Source organism: Pteropus medius, unplaced genomic scaffold (assembly GCF_902729225.1).
Source record: "Pteropus medius unplaced genomic scaffold, Ma_sr-lr_union100, whole genome shotgun sequence".
NCBI lineage: Eukaryota > Metazoa > Chordata > Mammalia > Chiroptera > Pteropodidae > Pteropus > Pteropus medius.
In genome coordinates this window covers 16,034,902-16,059,895 of record NW_024354911.1, presented here as the reverse complement: position 1 = coordinate 16,059,895, position 24,994 = coordinate 16,034,902, and the positions used below count along the sequence as shown (strand labels likewise).

The 24,994-nt window shown below is 34.6% G+C and overlaps 1 protein-coding gene and 1 pseudogene across 1 annotated transcript in view; both read left to right on the top strand.

Moving 5' to 3' along the window:
• LOC120597848 (uncharacterized) overlaps positions 1-24,994 on the top strand; it is a 119,354-nt gene that overhangs the window by 23,093 nt on the left and 71,267 nt on the right. The window lies entirely within an intron of this gene.
• Positions 2,364-2,482, top strand: LOC120598029 (uncharacterized; annotated as a pseudogene).

Sequence of the window (24,994 nt, the reverse complement as noted above, 5' to 3'; positions counted from 1 at the left end):
AGTTACAAAATAGTCTCTGGGCTGTGAAGTACAGTATAAGGAATATAGTCAATAATAATGTAATAACTGTATTACTTTGATGGGTACTAGACTAATCAAGGGATCACTTCGTAAATTATATAAATGTTCAGCTGTGCTGTACACCTGAAACTAATATAGAATAATATTTAATGTCAACTGTAATTGAAAAAATAAATTGTGTTTATAGTTGATTCTAAATTTTTAACACTGATGTAGTTCTAAATGTATGCAGAGGAAATATTTAAGACAATTATGAGTAGGGGAGAATGTAAATGGACGTAAAGGGAGGTAAGGATTCTGTGCTTCACTCTAATTGGAAAATTACAATACCCATATACTGTGATGTTATGTATATATAATTTAATACTTAGAGCAATGAATAAAAAAGCTATACAAAGATTCATTAAAAAGAATGACAGACAAATTAAAATAGAGTTCTAAAAATGGTTAACCCATTGGAAGGGAGGTAAAAGTAAATAGAAAAAAATAAAAAGAACAACAACAAAATAAAGTGGCAGCTTCAAATTCTGTCAATAACTACATTAAATATAAATAGTCCAAATACACCAATTGAAAGAGATTTGCAAGTGGATTGCAATATATTGTCTACAAGAAACTTACTTCTATGTAATGGTATATGCAGGTTGAAAGTAAAGGATAAAAACTATATCATACACTCATTAATCAAAAGAAAGCAGGATGGCCATATTCATTTCAGATACAGTAGACTTTCCAACAAAGGAAATCACTAGAGACACAGAGGGCATTACAATATGATGAAAGATCAATCCACCAAGAAGATGAAACAATTCTAAGTATTATGAACCAAATAATAGACCTGAAAAATATTTGAAGTAAAACTAAAAAGAGAAATAGACAAATCTATAATTGTAGTTGAAGACTTCCATACTCTTCTTTTAACTATTGGTAGCGAAACTAGACAGAAATTCCCCAAGCACATAGAAGAACTCAACAACACCATGAACCATCAGGATCTAATCTACATTTATAGAACAAGAGCAAATACACATTTTTGTAAACTCTCCATGGAGCACATACTGAGACCACATCTGGGCTGTAAAAATGAACTTTAGTAAATTTAAGAGAAATCATACAGAGTGTGTTCTCTGACCATAATGGAATCAAACTAGAAATCGATAACAGAATGATAATAGGAAAATCTCCCAACACTTGGAATCTAAACAATACAGTCCTAAATAATCCATGGATCAACAAGGAAGTCTCAGGGAACTTAAAATAAAGACATTGAACTAAATTAAAATAAAAGTACAATGTGTCCAAATTTGTGGAAGACAGGTAAAGGAGTGCATTTATCCTAGAGAAATGAAAACTTGTATTCAAACAAAAACTTGAGATGAATGTTCATAGCAGCTTTTATTACTAAATAACTAAAAACTAGAAACAATTCAGATGTCCTTCATGGAGTAAATGGATATATTATTCAATAATAAAAAGAAATAAATTACCAATACCTGCAGCAACCTAGATGAGTCTCCAGAAAATTATGCTGAAGCAAAAAAACCAATCTTGTTAGATACTATATAATTCCACTCATACAGCATTCTTAAAATGACAAAATAATGGGAATGGAGGACAGATTTGCGACTGCCAGGGGTTAAAGACAGGCTTGGGGTAGAGGAGGGTGGGAAGGAAGTATGTGTGGCTTTAGAAAGGCAACATGAAAAATCCTTGTGGTGATAGAAATGTTTTGTGTTTTGACTGTATCAGTTTCAGTATCCTGGTTGTGGTACTGTGTTATGGTTTTGCACGATATTACCATTGGGGAAATCTAGGTAAAGGGTAAATGGGATACCCCTGTATTATTTGATACAAGTGAATATGGATCTACAATTATCTCAAAATAAAAATTTTAAAATGTTATCACACTCTTTAACACAAGGAAACTAATATATTCTCTTCTAAGCCTTTCTTAGCTCCCAAACAGTAACCAATACTTATTGTTGTTTATCCTTTGACATCTTAATTCTTTAGTACAAATGTGCACATATACATACACATATTGGGTTTTTTTTTTTTTACAAAAACAACATATGCTACACATTCTGCAACTTTTGATACATATCAATGGACATATATCAAATATGTATATCTTCTAATTTATTCTTTTAAATAGCTGCATATTATGCCATAGCATTAAACATTTTCTTGGGTCTTTGCTTTTCAAATTTCATCTTTCCCTACCCTAGGAACCAATCTTTGCTCATTGGAGGTATAATCAGAGAGCCTACCAGGATTTGGGCAAAGAAAAGCAATCTTTTCTATTCAAAAGCAGATCCTTTCTATTCAAAATGACAGACACAGCCTATGGCCATGCTACCCTGAACAAGCCCAGTCCTATATGATCTTGGAAGCTAAGCAGGATCGAGCCTGGTTAGTACTTGGATGGGAGACCACATAGGAAGACCAGGTGCTGTAGGCATAAAAAAAAAAAAAAAAGAAAATGATCGTAAGCTGACAAAATGACAGACACAGTATTACACTTTTTTTTACACATTTTCTTTGTGCAGTGCTTTATCACCTTCATAGGCATTACAGGTGAACCTAGAAGTGTCTTAATTTACATTTTTTCTGCAGAATTTAAAAATCTCTCAGATAATATTTGGTTGCTCTCAATAATTACAAAATGTTGATGTGTTTGATTTTCATTAATTTTTTAAAGATGGAAATTAAGATGTTTATATTAGTTCTTGAAGGAAAGTTCCAATTCCTTTAGCTGATTTGATTGGAGTAATAATTTTCAACCAAGCTGGACGTTGTTCCTTCAAAATAAACTTATTCTTTGTTGGTTACAAGTGCAGTTTATTTTCCACAAGGATTTTCTTTCAAGATTGAAATACAGGTTTCTTGAAAAATGAGATGCCTATTTATTGTAAAATTCAGATGTATTTTTTTTTTTAGTATAGACAATGCCCATAAATGAGTTTTTCCTTTTGCCTGTTTGTGTAATAAATTTTGTTAATTTAGACCATAAAGGACAAATGCATTGGAATCTTGAAAGTGAGTCATCTTCATATATACCAGAGTTTTAGTACATGTGAGGTAAGGTGAAGGATTTTGAAGTGTTGGCAAAATAATAGCTTTTTCTGGCTATTTCAGGTACAGTTATTTGGATATTTAGAATAAAAGCATTTCCCCTTCATTGATTGTTATTTCAATACATAACCGAATTTTAACTTTGATTTCCTAATGTAGACCTTTGTAATGCTTTTAAATTTTAAGGACTGATCCCAGAACGTAGAATCTCCTTCAGTGGAAGGTGAGGTGGGCACTAGGCTGTAAATTGCATAATTTATGCCACCTTCACATTGTAGAGTTTTAGTCTACTATAAGGGTAATTTTTGTGATATTTTCAAATCATAACTTTCATCTATTTTGTGTAAAACGAGAGGAAAGAATTTATACAATTTAGAAGTTTTATTACAATGTGAAGTTGATATCAGGGCTTAGAATAATATGGCTTCCTTGACAGCAGATTGAACCAACTGAATATTCCAGTTAGGTTACACTTCACTGACTTATTGTACTGTTTGTTTTTTATTATTGAAAAGTACAGTATTTGGTTGCGACTTAAGTCTGTCATTCTGTAGCTGTAAACAGCCTGAAGCTAGGCAGATGTGTTCTTTACAATGCTTGTTTTAGAGCATAGTAGGTAAACATGTGGCTTTTAATAAGGATGGGTAGATAAACAGTCTTGACAGCAAAATCAAAATCTTGAGAACTAGCCAACCACAATCACGTTTAAGCATCTCATCCCAAGTGAAAGCGGTCTGATAGACTGATAATATAGCCCATTATCTAGTTGTGCTGAATATATATTTCATTTTGGGGGAATATTCTCTTACAAGTATGCAGTTTCCTTTGTCTACTGCAAAGTGTGCTGAATCTTGGTCTCATCATAGTGGAGAAGGATGGCTTGCCAAAATTAGCCATATATATTATATTTATGCCTTTTTTAAGCATAGGAGGAAAAAGGTTAAATTCTTAGTCTATTGCATTGAAACTAAAAATAATATATTCTCATTTAATAGATTTCCTTTGATCCGTTTTACTTTGTGATCTTATTATATGGAAAATAACTTTCAGAGTCCTGGTGATAAATTTTTCCATTGCATTTCCTTGCCTTCATCAATTTCTCATTAAAATAGTGTCTGTAGCTGGAAGGTAACCTAATTAACTTTGTATTAGAGATAACAAAATAGACCCAATGAGAGAAAGTGATTTTTGCAAGACCATACAGCTAATTAGCATAGTTGGGACCAGAACCCATTTAGTTCTCCTGGCTAGACCAGAATTGTTTTTATTTGTGTTACATCATGTTAATGGCACTTCCTTTCTCTTTTCCCCCATCTTCCCTTCCTTTTATCTCTCACTGTCTTAAGATCTAGACTCCAGATATCCAGAATTATTTCTCACCGTAACTTCTCCCCTCTCATACCTTTGTGATGACTCTGCATTAGTGGGAAGATCGTCACACTCTCTTCTGAGAAGCCTCTTGCTGGTGACTTCTGAGTCCAGCACACTTAGACCTGGGGAAGGGCAGCAAGAAGCAAGGATTTACTGCTCACAGAGCCCTGTGGTGGTAGTAGAGATAGTGGATGTGTGATGGGACTCGATGAGATACAACATTGTGTGTGAAGTGAAAGGATACAGGTGGGATGAATTACACGTAGTGATGACTTAAGCTGTTGGTTATATGATCACTAACAATTTGCATTCACTCAGGTACCATTGATTCTACCCACTTAGGTTGCTGTTAATATAAATAGATAAAATCTCCATTTTCTGCCATCCCCTGTCAAATAAAGGCAGAGTGACAGACTGACCCACTTCTACTTCATCTTATTAGCTTTATTTTATTTTGAAACCTTTGAGCCATTCTTGAAGTGAAGAAATATCTGGAAGTACTTTTTCTGTCTAGCCCAATAAGTATAGGTTATGCGTACCCATTCTTTTGGGGAAGAAGAACTATTGACATACTTGAAATCTTATTATATGTGGTGGGTCCCAACATCAAGTTGTTAAGATCCCTCATCTTGAGAGAATGGAGAGTTGTGTAAGTGGCCTTACCAGGAATTCCCAAAAGCCAGGAGGAAGAGCCAATATTTTGGATATTATCTAAGTAAGACTATGGGAGCGCCAAGATCACATGGCTAACTGTTAATCAGTATACTAGTCATCAGATTTGATGAGTTTTGATAATAAGTAAAATTCTTTGCACCCTCCACCCCCTTTCCCACCTTTTAAAATAATAGTCTCTCTTCTCTTTAGATCTCAGATAATACAGTAAATAAAATTCCTGTCCTTTGCTTGGCTTACTACAAATTTATTAGGCACACAGGAGGAGATTATAATAAATCCAGACCTCATCATTTCAGCCAGATTTCCCCTCAAGAACATTTCCAGTCTCAAGCTCTTCATCTCTTAATCATTGGCAATAGGGTTCTGAAGAAATGAAAGATTGAGACAGCTGAGACACTTTTCATTGTTCCGATTTCATTACATTGTTGAGACCTGCCTAGGTGTACAGTCTTTGACAATCAATTATTATTCTGGAAAGTGATTATTAAACAGTTCACTGAATTATGACTTTTTATGCATGACTTTGTTCTATTGCTCTTTAGAGTTAAGTGAAAAAGCTTATTAAATATCCATCTACAATGGAATCTTTGAAAATGCTAAGTGGAATGCATAATTCATATAGGCTGTCACTCGTACAATGCCAAATCAGTTTAGTGAAATATCAGGTAACAGGGAAATGGAAGTAAGTGGCAGGCCTAACAGAACTAGTTCTGGGCAGCTAATGAGTGCAGGTAATCAGAAAACTCCAAATAATAGTGACTTGGACAATAGTGACTTAAAAGTTTATTTCTTTCTTGTAAAAAGGTCATGTAAACAGTAATGTACGAATGATATGGTATTTTGCAGAGTCAAAAATTCAGTATTCTGCCATCTTAGTGCTTCACTGATTGTGACCTTCATTATAAAGGTCATTTCAAGGTCGACTATGGCTACTCTGGCCATCAAATCTGTATTCACACCGGCAGGAAGTCTTTAAAAAAGAAAAGTGTGTGCCTACAACCTCTGCTTATATTTTGTAAGCCAAAACTTACCCACATGACCACGTCTAGCTACAAAAAAGAAAAAAAATGGAGTCACTATTCTGGACAGCTGTGTGCCAATGTTCACACACTGTTACTATGGAAGAGAGTAGAAGAGAAGAGCTTTTGTCATAGTCTCTATGGATCGTGCACCGTCTATGAAAACTTTTTTGGCTCGAAGAGTTATTCCCTCTTTCAACAAAGGTTTATTGAGCATCTGAAAAGTTTAGCATTGTACTAGGCACTCAGAATTGAAAGACTTTATGTGACAACAATTTTTAGTTTTAAGGAGTTAGGTAGCATAACAGAACTAGCAGACTATGGAAAATGGTGGAGAAAGCCCTGGAATTGCAGTTTAATGATCTAGATAGGGATCCTTGATTTGTAATTCATTTGTTCCTTAAAGTGATCGGTGCTTGTTTTCTCATCTGTGCATTACAGTTAAAAATATTAACCTTATAATACTGTGAGAGTAAAATGATCTTAAGTGAAATAACACGTTAAATATACTGCATTTTTAAAGGCTCTTGGTACGTACTTCCACCTAGCCCTCAAGTAAATTTGAACCGCCTACATCCCCACAAATAGTGAGTACCAATCTGTTTCTTTATGTCCTCTCCAGCATTGTGCATTACTGTTTTTTGAATTTTTGCTAATCTGAAAGGCCAGTGGCTTTTCAGTACTTTTCGATTGTGGAAATCTTTCTTCAAATGAAATGTTAAATGAATGTTCAACATCACAAACATTTAATACCATGACGGCAGTGTCTCAATTGGTAACAAAGGACCTGGAACCTACCTGCTGGATTCAGGCTCCTACCAGCACATTCTTTGGCCTTTAAGACATTCTACCCAATGGATCTATCCGTTCAGTTTTAAAAATTTTTATTAAAGTTTAGTTTGCAAACAATATATTAGTTTCAGGTGTACAACATAGTGATTCGACATTTATATACCTAATGGTGTGGTCATCACACTAAGTTTAATGACCATCTGTCACTGTGCAGCACTATCACAATATTATCTGCTATATTCCCCTTCACCTTCCCCTCACCTCCACAAACTTCACTCTGGCAACCATCAATTTGTTCTTTGTTTTTATGAGTCTATTTTTGTTTTGTTTGTTCATTTCTTTTTAGAGTCCACATATAAATGAAATCATGTGGTATGTCTTTCTCTGATTTGTTTCACTTAGTATATACCCTCCAGGTCCATCTATGTTGCTGCAAATGGCAAAATTTCATTCTTTTTCATTGTTGCATAATATATATCTCACATCTTCTTTATCCATTCATTCATTGATGGACCCCTATATTACTTCCATATCTTGGCTATTGTAAATAATGCTGCAATAAACATAGGGGCATATATGTCTTTTTGAATTTATGTTTTCATTTTCTTTGGATAAATACCCAGAAGTTGAATTGCTGGGTTGTATGGTAATTCTATTAGTTTTCTGAGGAATCGCCATATTGTTTTCCATAGTGGCTGCACCAATTTACAATCCTACCAACAGTGTGTGAGAGTTCCCTTTTCTCCACCCCCTCACCTATACTTGTTATTTGTTGACTTTTTAAGAATAGCCATTCTGACAGGTGTGAGGTATCTATTCAGTTTTATTGGGTACCTATTGTGTCTGGCACTATACCAAATGCTGGGAAATAGCAATAAGCAAAAGAAATCCCCGCTATTTGGGGGTTCAAAGTAAACAAATTTTAGAGTGAGGAAGCAAAGAGCAAACAAATCAGTAATGTCTTTCAGGTGGCCATAAGTGGCATAAAAAAAGAATAATGCAGGATAAAAGAGAGATTTAAACCAGATGGTTAAGAAAGAACTGTAAGAGAACATGACATTTGAGCAGAGATTTGAAGGAAGGAATGGAGCAAGGCAAAATAATTCCAGGCCGAGGGATGACACACTGGAAACCTCCAAGGCAGGAATATTCCTGTGATGTTTGAGGAACAACAAGATGGGAGACTTTGAGTGGAGAGTATGGTAGGAGATATGAGTCAGAAAGCCAGATTACAAGTCAGTATTGAGAACCACCAGGACAGTGGTTCTCAGTACTATTAGACCCAACATTCCTTTCTTATTGCATTTAATTTGCATATATTTTGCCCCTTTTACTATCCTGACATAAACAAATAGATAATTATTATATACCTATCCATGTAATGTCAAAAATTAATAAAATACCCTATTTGTAATATAAAAGAAAAATGAAAGTAATTTATAATTAAATTATAAATGACTACACTGGAATACAAAATTAATTATTAGATGCATTTACTGATAATAAATGTGTTTTGGCTATGCATATAAGCAGCCATAATGTAAAAGAATGACCAGAAAATGAAAAAGTAGTGAAGGTGGAACTAGAATACATGCTAGGATAAATAATAGCAGACTAAAAACAACCTACTACTAAATGGGAGAAAATATTCACTTATGATACATATGATAAGGAGTTAATATCCAAAATATATAAAGAACTCGCACAGCTCGACAACAAAAAACCATAGTCCAATTAAAAAATGGGCAGAAGAACCAAAAACAGCAACATATTGAAAAGATTATACATCACGATCAAGTGGGCTTCATCCCAAGGTCACAGGGATAGTTCAACATACGCAAATCAATTAATGTGATATGCCAAATAAACAAATTAAGAATAAGAATCATGTGATCATATCAATAAATGCAGAAAAAGCCTTCGACAAGATACAGCACCCATTTATGAGCAAAACACCTAACAAAATTGGTATAGAAGGAAAGTACCTTAGCATAATAAAGGCCATATATGACAAGCTCTCATCCAACATTATACTTAATGGTGAAAAACTAAAAACCTTCACTCTAAGATCAGGAACAAGGCAAGGCTGTCCACTATCGCCACCATTATTCAATATAACATTGGAGGTCCTAGCGAGTGCAATCGGGCAAGAGAAAGATATAAAAGGCATCCAAATAGGAAATGAAGAAGTCAAACTGTCACTCTTTATGGATGACATGATTTTCTATATAGGAAACCCTAAAGACACCACAAGAACACTACTAGGAACAATAAGCAAATACAGTAAAGTCTCTGGATACAAAATCAACGTTCAAAAATCCATAACGTTCCTATACTCTAATAACGAAGTGTCAGAAAAAGAAGTGGAAAAAATAATTCCTTTTGCAATTGCAACAAAAAGAATAAAATACCTAGGAATAAATCTAACAAAACATGTAAAGGACCTATATAATGAAAACTATAAGACCCTAGTAAAAGAAATTGAAGAAGAACAAAGAAATGGAAAGATATTCCGTGTTCTTGGACTGGAAGAATCAACATAGTTAAAATGACCATATTACCTAAAGCATTATACAGATTTAATGCAATCCCCATCAAAATCCCATTAGCATTTTTTAAAGAAATAGAACAAGAAATCATCAGATTTGTATGGAAGCACAAAAGACCCCATATTGCCAAAGCCATCCTGAGAAAAAAGAATAAGGCTGAAGGCATCACTCTGCCTGACTTCAAATTATACTACAAAGTGACAGTAATCAAAATGGCATGGTATAGGCAGAAAAACAGGCACACCGACTAGTGGAACAGAATTGAGAGTCCAGAAATTAACCCATATTTATATGGGCAAATAATTTTTGACAGAAATGCCAGAAATATACAGTGGAGAAAGGAAAACCTCTTCAATAAGTGGTGCTGGGAAAACTGGAAAGCCACCTGCAAAAGAATGAAACTAGACTGTTGTCACCACAGACCAAAATTAACTCAAAATAGGTTAAGGGCCTGAATATAACACCTGAAACAATAAAATTCATAGAAGAAAACAGGAACTAAGCTCAAGGACATTGGACTTAAAGAGGATTTTATGAATTTGACCTCAAAGGCAAGGGAAGTAAGAGCAAAAATAAATAAATGGGACTACATCAAACAAAACATGTAAAGGACCTATATAATGAAAACTATAAGACCCTAGTAAAAGAAATTGAAGAAGAACAAAGAAATGGAAAGATATTCCGTGTTCTTGGACTGGAAGAATCAACATAGTTAAAATGACCATATTACCTAAAGCATTATACAGATTTAATGCAATCCCCATCAAAATCCCATCAGCATTTTTTAAAGAAATAGAACAAGAAATCATCAGATTTGTATGGAAGCACAAAAGACCCCATATTGCTTCTGCTCAGCAAAAGAAACCGTCAACAAGGTAAAGAGACAACTATCCGAATGGGAAAATATATTTGCAAGCAACACCTCCAATAAGGGCCTAATATCCAAAATATACAAAGAACTCCTACAACTCAGTAACAACAACAAAAAAACAATCCAATCAAAAAATGGGCAAAGAACCTGAACAGACACTTCTCCCTAGAGGACATACAAGTGGTCAACAAATATATGAAAAGACACTCAACATTGCTAGCTATTAGAGAAATGCAAATCAAAACCACAATGAGATACCATCTTACACCTGTTAGAATGGCTGTAATCAACAGGACAAATAATAACAAATGTTGGAGAGGATATGGAGAAATAGGAACCCTCATACACTGCTGCTGAGACTACAAATTGGTACGGCCAGTATGGAAAGCGGTATGGAGTTTCCTCAAAAGACTAAGAATTGATGTACTATATGATCCTGCAATCGTTCTATTGGGTATTTACCCCAAAGACTTGAAAACTCATATTCAAAAAGATATTTTCACACCGATGTTCATAGCAGTATTATTCACAGTGGCCAGGACATGGAAGCAACCAAAGTGTCCTATGATAGATGATTGGCTACAGAAGCTGTGGTACATATATACAATGGAATATTACTCAGCCATAAGAAGAAATGAAATACTGTAATTTGCAACAACATGGATGGACCTTGAAATAATCATACTAAGTAAAATAAGCCAGAAAGAAAAGGTTGAAAATCACATGATATCACATATGTGGAATACAAACCTAAAAGCAACAAATGAACAAGACAAACAAACAGAGACTCATGGACATGGACGATGAACTGGTGGTTACCAGAAAGGGGGGAGGGAGATAAAAAATAAAATTTTAAAAAATTATGTATATATAGTATGAAAAAAATAAATAAGCTGGCATTTAAAAAAAAGAAAAATATATAAAAAATAAAAATAAAGAACATAAAAAAAGAAAAGATGGGCAGAAGACCTGAATAGATATTTCTCCAAAGAGGACATATAGATGGCCAATAGCCATATGAAAGGATGCTCAATGTCACTAATCATCAGAGAAATGTGGATTAAAACCACAATGAGTTATCATCTCACACTTGTAAGAATGGCCATCATCAATAAATCAAAAATCGAGTGTTGGCGAGGATGTGGAGAAAAGGGAACCTCTTGCACTGTTGATGGAATTGCAAATTGGTGCAGATATTATGGTTCCTCAAAAAGTTAAAAATAGATCTACCTTTTGACCTAGCAATTGTACTTCTGGATATTTATCCGAAGAAAACCAAAACAATAATTCATAAAGATCTATGCACCCCTATCTTCACGGCAGGGCTATTCACATTAGCCAAGATATGGGAGCAACCTAAATGCCCGTCAATAGAAAATTGAATAAAGAAGTTATGGTTTATATATACAATAGAATACTTCTCAGCCATAAAGAATGAAATTCTACAATTTGCAATGACATGAATGGACCTAGAGGTTACTACGCTGAGCAAAATAAGTCAGAGAAAGATAAATACCATATGATTTCACTTATATGCAGAAACTAAGGAACAAAAAAGAACAAACTAATCAAAAAGAGATTCACAAATGTAGAGGACAATCTGGTGATGGCCAGAGAGGAGGGTGGTGAAAAGGGTGAGGGGTTAAGGAAGTACAAATTAGTAGTTGATAAATAGTCACGGGCATGGGGAGCACAGAGTAGGGAATGAGGTCAGCAGTAATGAAATGGCTATGTGTAGAGCCAGAGGGCTGATAGAGTAATTGCAGGATTGTTTCATAAACTATATAAATGTCTAACCAATGTACTGAATACTTGAAACTAATAATAGAAAAAAATTAAAATGATAAAAAACCAAAAAAATAGCAGACATGTATGTATATGATAAGAGAAAATGGGAAATAAACTGAAGTTAGGAATGTATGCTATGACCAATTAAGGACTTTTGAAATGGAGAAAATGAACTAGGCCTCTTTATAAGTGTAGTGTCAAAATAAATCCCTGTTGTGACATGGAGCAAAAACCCCCCATATTTTCCAACTTGGAATCTTAACCTATGTCAGGACATGTTCAGTCTCTGGAACTTGAAAAGACCTTGGAAGCCATATCTTTTGATAGATGCTAAGACTACATGATGGACTGGAAAACAGAAAAAGTAATACAAAAAGACATGGAGAAATGGACCTCTGTGGTTTGAGAGTAAAATAAAACAACGGGTCATTCAAAATTAAATAACTTCTATGGGTAATTTTAATGACAAATTTATTATCGTTTTTGCTAAAAAGTATTTAAAAATTATATAGATTGCCAATTATATATATTTAAAACTTTAAAACATAATTAAATATTCATTATTCCTGTGTTTCACATGTCTCTGCTAAATTATGTTTGGTTCTAAGTTTACAAAATGAACTTAATGTATCCTTTCGATATATTTGCATGCAACTGCGATGAATGCAGAATGAAACAGGTGTGTTGTTCTGGTGAATAAACTACTAGTAGCAGAGTTGCCTTTGGCTCTCCTGATATTCTAAAATGGTAAGGAACTCTTGTTGAAGTTCCCAAGAAAACAAAGTACAATCTTTCTTTGATTTGCACAGTAGTTGCATTCCTGGAAAATATAGTATGGCTAAATAAAGGTAAGATTTTGTGTTTAAATATATGAAATGGAGTTAGACTCTTGTTTCATATATTTCTAAAATGTCTTTCACGCACATGAAAGCTTTTCCAGACATCTGAAATTTTTGCAGGATGTGGGACATTTCTTTGTTTTGTGGTACTATCCTGTGAACTGCAGGATGTCTAGCGTATCTGTTGTCCTTCCTTGCCCACTCAATGCCAGTAGCTCTTTCACATTGTAACAACCAAAAATGCTCCCTCCATCCCTCAGGCAATTTATAAATGTTCCCTAGAGAGCAGTATCATCCCTGCTGGGGATCACTAATGTATAGTCTTGTAGGCTATACTGAGAACTTGAGGTTTCCCTATGAGTAACGTGGGAAGACACTGGAGGGTTTTAAGCAGAGGCGTGACATGATCTAACCTTGTTTTAAAATAATCATCTGACCGCTGTGTGGACAATAGATTATAGGGAGAGGAAGGAAGACCAGTTACACCTATTGTAATAATCCAGGTGAAGGATGATGGTGGTTTGGGACAACAATGGTGGAGAAAAGAGGTGAGAAATGATCTGATTTAGCGTACATTTCCAAGTTTGCTTATGGGTTGAATGCATGGAGAAAAAAGAGTCAAGGATGACTCCATGATTTTTGATGGGTGAAGCTAACTGGTAGAACATAGTTTTTATTTTCTGAGATTTTGATGACCAAAGGTGAGCCAGGTTGTGGGGTTGATTTTGGACAAGTGGAGATGTTGAATACTTAAGTTATAATTTTAGGGTTTAGAGGGGAGGTTAGGGCTAGAAAGTTTGAGAATCATTAGTGATCAGATGTATTTGAATTCATTAAACTGGAAGAGATGGCCAAAGGAAAAATGTAGATGGAAGAGAGTAGAAATCTAATGACTAAGAGCCTGGGGGCATACCATTTCTTTAGAAGAAGTGAGAAGAGGTAGAATGATAAAAGAAACTGCAAAGAAAAGCCAGATATAGAAAAACCAGGAGAAGGTGTATGGTGTCTTAGAAACCAAGTGGAGAAAGTATTTCCAGAAGCATGCAATAACTGTGTCAAATCCTGCAAAGTCAAGTAAGATGAGGACTGTAAGGTTTAATCATAATGTTGTAACTAGAGCATTTAACTACACCCACCCACCCACCCACACATACCTATCTTACAGATTTTATTGCTCATGTGAATGGTATTTCTTTTCTATTTACAGTTTAAATCATTACAATATTGGTTTTAGTACGTAGATCTTATGTTCCATAGCCTTTCTGAACCTTCTTCTTTGTTTTAATAGTTTGCCTGTAGAATTTTTTATTTAATAAAATTGGTGTTTAATGAAAGTGTTGATAGCACTTCTGTTTTTTATTCCTGACTTTAAAACAAAGGCTTGGTTCTTAGTGTCACCACTAAGTATAATGTTTACTAGAGCTTTTTGATAGATATTCTTTATTAAGTTCACTTACTCAGCCTACTAAGATTTTTAATCTGAATGAGTGTTGAATTTTGTTGAATATTTTTTCTGCTTCTATTGAAATAATCATACTTTTTCTCCTTAATCTGTTATTGTGATATATTAGTCCTTTTGATTTATCCTTGTGTTCTGGGGAAAACATTCTTGGTTATATTACAGTATGTTTGTATACATTGAGAATTTTTATTAGGGCTTTTGCATTTGTGTTCGCATGTGAGATTGGTGTACACTTTTTTGTTGTACTGTTCTCCATTTTTGGTATCAAGATTGTACTGGCTGCATAAATTGAATGCTTTCTTTTTCTGTTCTCTAAAAACAGTTTATATAAGAGAGGGATTATTTGTTCCTTGAAAGTTTGGTACTTTTCACCTGTAATATTATTTTGGCTGGTGTTTTGTTTTGTGTAAACAGATTTTAAAAATCTCCGTGTCTTTAAATATTATTAATTTATTTAGACTATCAATTCCTTCTGTCCCCCAGGTCAATTTTGTGACATATATATCTAGACAATGATTCTTTTTATCTAAGTTTCCCTATATTTATTGACATGAAGTTATTCATAGATTATTTCTTCTTATTCTGTGGCTTAGTCTTTTGATTATATAGCTGTGGAGTCTGTCTCAGAATGTAGGGGGTATGAATCTCAGTCTCTAAACACAGATGTGCAAGAAGAATGTTTATTTCTCTAGAACTCAATTTAGTCTTTATTTGGAGTTTCCATTTCATCAGGACCACAGAAATTTGGATTAGGCAATTTGGAGATTCCCTCCTCATCCCTGGAATATTTAGAGTTCCTGAAGGTCATGTGCCATGCTGATTTCTGCTGAGACATCCATACTTCTATCTGGTGGTCTACTTAGGTCTCATTAGGAAAGGGAATCTTGTGCATGCAGTCTTTTGACCCCCATTTGTTCCATAAGAATGGGCCTTGAGCCTGGGACACTTCCTTATCAAGAGATAAAGGTTCCTCACAGCTTGTACTGGGCTTGTAGCCTTGTGGGGGAATGTTTTTCCTGTTTTAGACTCAACGTGTGCCTTTTTGTTCTGCTTAAGTGTGTGTGTCATATGGCACCTGGTCAGGCCTCCCCTCCACCCCCAACTATATCTGTCCCTTGCAGGGAAGGGATGGAGTCCTTCGTTCTGCAGAACAAGAAGGGTCTGTGAAGGCCAGTACTTTTGCATCGGCTGTCAGGAGGGACCTGCTGGCCATGGTGGACTGATGGCTGCTACTAAAGCTGATCTTGATATGCCTCTTCTTTGCGTAACATCGATCCATCCAGTGCTCAATTGTTTGTGGCAACTCCAGTACCAAGATGTATGGGCAGAAGTGTTTGGACTTCTACTCCTGGTGGTAGGCAACAGATGCCACTTGCTAGACAGATCTTTCCTCCATTGTTAGTCCACACAGGTCCCTGCTGAGTTACTCCTTCTTCCTATCTCTAAAGCTTCTTTAGTTTCCCCAGCTCTCCTATCTGTGTTTTCCACTCATGGGCATACAGGATTCATTGTGCTGTTCTCAAGCCATGCTGGGGCAGGGTAAACTCTGCGAGATCATGTAATGCTTCATCTGCTCTGACACTTCCACATGGCCATTTCTTCTCTGAGGCCTTGTTGCTTCTTGTCTTCTCTGTAGAAAGTGCTTTCAGATCTTTTCTGCTCTCCAGTCACACAAAAACAGCTCCCTTTTATTTCCTTTGGGCTTAGCCCTGGGGTGCTGGGTGTGAACCCCAAGCCCAGGGACCCAGCAGCATCTGAGTTTTCATCACACAATTGGCCCAGGAATCCAATTGTTTTTAACTGAAACAAATTTATCTTGCTTTCTCTCAAATCAGTCATCATTGTCCTATGTTCTTTTGTTCCACAAGATCCCTAGGTTTTTGAAACCTGAAAGCCAGAGAAAGACTCTTGTTTTATCACTTTATGTTATGTGATAGCACATTTTACCTGAGGTCATGGACCCAGAAAGGCCAGGTTGGGTAAAGGGAGAACATTGGGTATGTGGGATAGAGGGAAACACTAGTGGATACTTCAAAACTATCTCTTCACACTTGTCATTTGACAGGTGAAGACACAGAAATAACTGGTTTGCCAAGACCACATATAGTCAGTGGAGGAGCAGAGACCAAACTCCAAGTGCTCTAACTACTTTTCTGTTCTTGATGTTATATATTGTCAAATAGCTATTTGAAATGCATGTGGAGTTTAGGTTCTACAACCCAATACATATTTTACTAGATTTTTAAATACATTGTAACTGCCATCATGAGGGTCCCTTAGCAAATGAATCATCTTAGATGCTGAATTTTCTTAGTTATTATGGGTTCAGTCCTTTAAGGACAAATAGGCTCTTTTTAAAGTTTACTTTTTCAGTAGAAATGTTGTCTAAAATCTGTTAATACCTTTTCCCTTTATAAAAACAGGCATGACTTGTTCTTCTTTGCATTCCCATTACCTGGCTCAGGTATGCTCTAGTGAGGGTGCTAACTTGATCCTTTCCTTGAGGGCAAAGGGCACCATTTTGGATGTTGGTTCCTTATACTATGCTATAATATAGTGATGCCCAGGGTCTTTTTGGGTGATTGAAGTGTTTGCTTCACACTCTACATTCAGCTGTGCTTTGACTTCTCTCGTTTTCTTTTTTTTTTTTTAATTAATTAACTAGCTAATTAATTAATTATTTTTATGGTGACATTGGTTAACAAAATCCAATAAGTTTCATCTGTACACTTTAGCAGTAAGGCACATATATATTTACCCTGTGTGTTCACCTCCTATAGTTAGATTTCTTTCTGTCACCACATATTTGACCTCCTTTTTAAAATCATTTTTGTTTCCTTCTTTCTACCATGCTGACTGTCTCTGTTTTTTGTAGTCAGTATTTCAGTACACTGTAAGCAGCCCCTCTTCCACAGCTCTCTTTCTAATATCTTATTTCTATTCTGCCCTAGGCTTTGAAACTAGATAAATAAGCCTGGTAATATTGTTTGTAAAGTGAGAGTAAATAACCTCTGAGGGAGGGCCTCTGCAGCTTTCCTATGGGAAAGTGTGTGAGTTTTCTCTGCAAGGACCTTTGCTGACATCTCTTTTGCCTGCTCTAAGGCCTTTTTTTGCTTACATCCTGCTTCCTGTCTCTGCTAGATCCGTGAGGTTGCAGGATGTCTACTTAGTGAATAGGTGAAGAATAACTGCTCCCCCCTCTTTTTTTTTTATTTATTCAGAGATACTGTAAAAATATTTTGCATTTGAATAAGCCATATTCTTAACATATTAACTAGATATGTTGCAAATCAGAATAAAAAATAACTGTAGAACCACAGAATACCTTTGGGCAATTTGATTATTTAAGATGCAAACTATACCACTGACCTTGGGGGCTTTTTGAACCACAGCTGTCAGTTTAAACAAAACTCCAAACCTAATTAAACTTTTGTTGGATGGGGTGCTAGTTTGAGAACTGGTTGGACAGCTTTTAAAAGTTAATGACGCACTTCTTTCCCCAGAAAACAAATAAAAGCACTGATACTTAAGTGCCTATATTCTTTAAGGCTAACCATAAGGCCTTAGGTTTATCACTTTCTGAAAAATGGAGAACAATTTCCTGCACACGGATTAATTGTAATGTTTGCAAATTTTCTTCACTTAGTTGTCGCATTGTAAAATTGAGGTGAAGCTTTCTTCCAGACTCCTCTTCTCTCCTTGTTTTCCCACTCTTTCCTTCTCTTTTTCCCCTTCTCAATATAATTTATAAGTTCTTAATTTCCTGTCAGTATGTATTTGAATATTTAAATAAACAAGTCTGCCTTTTCAATATTCACCTAGCTTTTAGAAGAAATTGAATATATATATTTTTTTCATCCATAATTCACTTTTAGGCCTTTTATGAAAACACTGAATTGTCCTCTTATAAATATTTACCAAGTGCCTTCAAGGTGCCAAATATTAGAGATATATAATTATACATATACTATGTATATAGTTCCTATATGTAGCTATAATCATATATATGGAACATTTCTGCATATTCATATGACTCATGTATAGATTGCAAGGTTTGGGTCAAGCTGGGGGCTGGGTGTAGAGACTGGAGGGAGATGAAGCTGGAGAGGCAGGCAGTGGCCAGCTTGTGGCCATGGGAAGAAGTTTATGTTTGATTCAGATGGCATTGGGATCCCACTGAAGGATTTTAAGCAGGAGAGTGACGTGATGCAATGAATGTTTTAGAAAGGTTATTCTGGCAGCAGTGCCAACATGGGCTGGTGGGAAGGAAGAAGTTAGGAAGCTGAAGCCTTCATCCAGAAAGAAATGAAGAGTGTCTGAATTAAGGTGTGCAGAGTGGCTGGACAGCAGGGAACAAATGAAACAGATATCAAGAGATATTTTAGCCGTTTAATCTTATATATATCTTTATATTTCTGAATATTAGTATAATGCTGTTATGTTCTGATTTTTCTCCATATTAGATAGCATCTATTGATTTCCTATTATGGAATATGATGATTTAATTTAGTGCTTTTACTACCACTTACTCCTGATGTTACATTTACTTTCCTATATTCTCAATATAGTTAATCATAACTTTTGGTGTTTGCAATATTATATTTAGGAAGGTATAACAGGTAACATTTCCTTTCTTGAGTAGCTGCTTTTTCCTAGAGTTGATTGCAAAGCTCCCACCCCCCCCAATTACTTAGTTTTTTTTTTTTATCTATACATTACTAATTTATCCCTAAGCTCTTTGATGCAATCACAATCATCTTAACATGTTCAGACACATTAGATAATCTTTCACATTCTTTTTAAAAGACATTCCTCTTGGAGCTCTTTGCTTTCTGGGTACAGTCAGGATTCCTTGCTCTCTGGGCCATTACTTAGCTATGGTCCCGGCATTTGCCTTCATCATCTGTTGATTTGATCTGATATTTTCCTCTTTCTTGATTTCCTAACTACCAGAAAAGGATACATGGGAAGTACTTTATTTATTTTAAAACTTCACCTCTGAACATGTTAATATTTTACTTTCATTTAAAAGAATAGTTTGGCTTGTCATCAAATGCTAAGTTGGAAATCATTTTACTTAGAATTTTGAAAGCATTGTTTCATCATCTAACATCTGTGGTTCAGGTGAGAAATCCAGTGATGTTCTCATTCTGTTCATTTTCATGACCTTTTTTTCTCTTTCTAAAAGCTTTATACCTCAGTTTTCTGAAATTTCACAATGATTTGACATGGTTCATTTTTTTATTCCTTTGTGGAGGGCTCTCAGTAGCCCTCTCTCTCTCTCTCCAGGTCCCTGCCCCATTTTAAAAAAATTAAACTATTTAAACTAAAAAAAAAAGAAAAACAGTTCACTTATTTTTTCCCAACCCCAATCCCCTCTTCTAGCAATACCCAATCTGTTCTCTGTATCTATGAGTTTTTATTGTTTGTTTGTTTTTTAGATCCTAAATATAATAGAAGTCATATGGTATTTGTCTTTTTCTGCCTTATTTCACTTAGCATAATGCTTTTAAAGTCTATCTATATTGTCCCAAATGGCAAGATTTCATTCTTTTTTAAGGCTGAGTAATATTCTATGTGTGTGTGTGTGCATGCATGTGTGTGTACATATGTACAACAATTTCTTTTTTCATTCATCTATTGATGGACACTTAGCTTTTTTTATATCTTGACTATTTTGAATAATGCTGTAATGAACATGAGGGTGCATATATCTTTTCAAGTTAGTGTTTTCATTTTCTTTAGCTAAATAGCCAGAAACGGAATTACTAGATCATAAGTTAGTTCTATTTTTAATTTTTTGAGAAACTTCCAGACTATTTTCCATAGTGATTGCACCAATTTATATTCCCAAAAAACAGTGCAGTTTCCTTTTTCTCCTTGTCAACATTTGTTATTTTTTGTCTTGATAATAGCCATTCTAACAGGTGTGAGGTGATATCTAATTATGATTTTGATTTGCATTTCCATGGTGGTTAGTGATGCATTCTTTCATGGTCCTCTTGGCCATCTATGTCTTCTTTGAAAAATATCTGTTCAGATTTTCATCCATTTTTTTAGTTAGTTTTTTTTTTTTTACTATTGAATTATATGAATTCTGTATATATTTTGGTTATTGGCCCCTTATCAGACATACATGATTTGAAAATATTTTCTCTCATTCGGTAGGTCGCCTTTTCTTTTGTTGTTTCCTTTACTGTAAAGAAAGTTTTTAGTATGATATAGTCCATATTTATTTTTGCATTTGTTGCTTTTGCATTTGGTGTCAGATTAAAAAATCATCAACAAGACTAGTGTTAAGGAGCTTACTGCCTATATTTTCTTCTAGGAGTTACGTTAAAGTTTTGAATCCACTTCGAGTTAATGTTTGTGTATGGTATAAGATAGTAGTTGCTTTTCATTCTTTTGTTCAGTTTTCCTATAACAATTTCTTAAAAACCTTCCTTTTCCATTGCATATTCTTGGCTCCTTTGTTGTAAATTAATTGACCATACATGTGTGGGTTTATTTCTGGGCTCTTTATTCTGTTCCACCATAGCTTTGTAATATAGTTTGAAATCAGGGAGCCTGATGCCTCCAGCTTTGTTCTTCATTCTTAAGATTGCTTTAGCTATTCAGGGTTTATGTAGTTCTATACAAATTTTAGGATTACTTGTTTTATTTCTTTGAAAATTGCCATTGGAATTTAGATAGAGATTGTACTGAATTGGTAGATTGCTTTGAGTAGTATGGACATTTTCACAATATTAATTATTCCAATCTAGGAACATAGGATATCATTTCATTTTATTTGTGTCTTCTTCAATTTCTTTCATTAATGTTGTGTAGTTTTCAATATGCAGATTTTTCACCTCTTTATAAATTTATTCCTAGATATCTTATTCTTTTGAAACAATTGTAAATGGGATTGTTTTCTTTATTTCTCTTTCTGATAGTTCATTATCAGTGCATAGAAATGCAGCATATTTTTGTCTGTTGATACTGTATCTTGCAAATTTATTGAATTTGTTTATTTGTTCAAATAGTTTCTTGATGAAGTCTTTAGGGTTTTCTATATAAATATCATGTCATCTGCACAGAGTAACAGTTTTACTTTTTCCTTTAGCATGTGGATTATTTTTATTCTTTTTCTTAATTAATTGCTCTGGCCAGGACTTTCAATACTATGTTGAATAGAAGTGGTAATAGCGGGCATCCTTATCTGTTCCTGATCTTAGGAGAAAGGCTTTCAGCTTTCCACCACTGAGTACAGTGTTAGCAGTGAGCTTGTCATATGTGGTCTTTATTATGTTTAGGTACGTTCCCATTGTACCCACTTAATTGAGAGTTTTATCATAAATAGATGTTGAAAAACTTCTAGAACGAAGAAAAGATAATGAGAAGGAAAATAGGAGAGAAATATATAAAAACAAGAGAATCACTCTAGAGTACTGATATCCAAATAATAGAAGTTCTAGAAAGAGAGAATTAAGAAAACAAAAGGGAATTCCCCAGGACCAAAGATACGAGTTACTAGAATATATTCAAAGTGCTGGAAAAAAATTCCAACCAAGAAAACTCTACCTGACAAAATTATCATTCAGAATTCAAGGAGAGATAGTTTTCCAGAAAAGCAAAAGCTAAAAGAATTCATCACTATGAAACTAGCCTTACAAAAACTGTTAGAAGAACTTCTTTAAACTGAAAAGAAGGGACACTAATTAGTAACAAGAAAACATATGAAAGAATAAATATCACTGCAAAGGTAAATACATAATAAAGGTAGTATATTAATCATTTGCTAAGCTAATATGAAGGTAAAAAGACAAAAGTAGTAAAAATAACTGATTATAATAATTGATTAAAGGATACACAAGATAAAAAGATGTGAAATGTTATATCGAAAACAAAATGTGGAGTAGGGAAGAGTAAAAATGTTGAGCTTTAGAATGACATCAAACTTGTTATCAATTTAAAATAGGCTGTTATAGATATAAGGTGTTATATGTAAGCCTCATGGTAACCACAAAGCAAAAATATATAGTAAATACACAGAAGATGGAGGGAAAGAAGTATAAGTATACCACTGAAAAAGTAAATCAAACCATATATAAAGGAAGAGAGAAGAAAGGAACAAAGAAGAACTTTCTTTGTATTCATTCCTGCCAGCATATTTTATTTTCAATACTCTCTATCTTCTTCTGCTTGGGTGTGAGAGAGATAGTTATTTGGCTGCATAGAGGGGGACTTAGGGAGGCTGTTTTCAGCTTCACTCACACCCTCACTTTTGGAGACTGATACCTCCAATTGCTTAGTCTTTGCGAGATTCTATAGTGTGACTTGTTTTGCTTCTGGGATTTCATTTTCGTAAGATGTGGTTACCTTTCATAGAGAGTTTTTGATAAAATAATAAGAAATTATTTATGAGACATTCAAATGTCAACTTATCACTGTTTATTGTTTTTAATATGATCTTTATTTATTTGTTTATATACTAGCAACTTACTATGTGCATTATAATAGTAAGAGACAAGAATAAATAATTGTCTTATAGAATACATTTTGTGGTTCTTACTGTCTAATGAAGTTATGTCCAAAGTAAACTTCCTTTAATATATTTGTTCCCAATTACAGGATTATTTATTTAAAGCAGTGTCTTCTTATAGTTAAAGCTTGTTTCAATAGATGCTTTTTAGGAACCTTCTTTTTATTGAGAAGATATAAACATAAGTTTAAGAAAATAGAGGTTGGAGCTGACAAAATTGTCACTCAGAGAGTAAAGCAGCTCAGGGATAAATAATTTTTCTCCTTTTTCTTTAGTTTCATGAATTTAAGAGAAAATATATAGTTGATGTCCAGACAAAAGTTGTTAGTGTAAATAACAGGACTCCTAGAAACATGGGTAAGTCGGGTACTTGAGTCATCGAATAATTTTGTTTTCTAATCCACAGGTAATGATGCTGGATTTTAAAGTTGATCATAATGTACTAATGTTAACCTGGGGATTATACTTTTCCATCTCCAAATTTGTTCCTTAAGTAGTGTCTAAATTTATACTAAGTGTATGATTTCATTACTCTGGGGATGGATTTGGGAATGTTATGAGTGAGTTGTTTTGGCTGCTGTAGGGTATGTGTTGCAGTTACTGCCACTGACCCTCGTCCCCCATCCCCTCAGCTGTTAAACCTCTTGCTTGTCTAGTGTAGCAGCCCCAGAGGTTTTAACATAAAAACTGGAAAAGCAAGAATATTCATTGGGCCCAATATCACCCTCAAATTTTGCTATCGTAAAGATAAATATTAAAGAAAGTATAAAATGGATAGTTTTTTATATTAATTCTTTTACTTTCACTTTAATGTTCTGCATTTTAAGTTATTTTCAGCAGTTTTAAAATAAAACCTCATGTTTTAATTTTTATATTGCCACTTCACTACCATGCTATTAATATGAGTCATAATACCTTGAATTTATGAGAATGAACACCAAAACCGTTTTAATCTTTCCTTCCAGAACTACCTTTATGTCAATTTGAAATAACCTTACTTTCCCTTGAGCTTTTTGCTGTATCTATAATGAAGGCATGTGATATTCCTGGTTTAGATTTTTATTTTCCGAATAGCTCCTCCTAGGTTTATTCAGCATGACTCAGCATCGTGAAGGGTTCTCAAATACTTTGAACAGGAACCAAGAAAAGATAATGAAATAAGACTGTGGATTCTCAGGAAATGCAAAGATAAACATTAATCTGACACTAACTACCACCACCTAATATTTCATTCACTGGCAATTACAAGGAAATTTGTTAAAAAAATCACTCTTCTTTAGAGTCCACAGTCAAAGGCTGCACACTTTCGGTCTCTTAACCACCTTTCTTGACTTCGGTTTGTTGACTTTACTAAATCTGTAAAGTTGGAATGATAATAGCAGAGAACTAAACGAAATAATGTTTGTAAAGTGTTCACCAATGCCTGGCACACTGTAAGTGCTCAGTAATTGTTAGCTATGATAGTCTGTGATAAATTCTTTTGCTTATCTATTGTCAAGTATCTAATCTTTGGGAGTGGGTTGGATTTTTTGGAACCAACTGAATGTCATTTAAAGCAGTGTTCAGGTGATGTTGATCGAACACTTTGATTGTAGTAAAGCCACTCTGGGTCAAAAATCCAAGTGTAACAATGATGAAGAAGACAAATTTTCTTTTGCAGATAGAAAACTGTCTCTGAAGGCAATTGCAAAAATAACAGAAGTATAGAACTTCTAAAATGAACTTTTTAAAAGTAGTTGACAACCTCAAGAATGCAAAGAATAAGATGTTACCTAGCATTAATTTAATCATGAAACATCTCTGAGCAGCTACTGTATGCCAAGCACTGTGGGAGAGACAGGTTTCAAACACTAACACCATTTTGCAAGCCACATGGTGCTATGATTGCCTGTGCTACAAGGAGATGACCTAGTCAGAAATGTCAGTGTGTGTGTGTGTGTATTGATCAGTTTGATTTGAGAAGAATGTCTTGACTGTAGTGAGAGGAATGAATGGCTGTGGTGGGAAG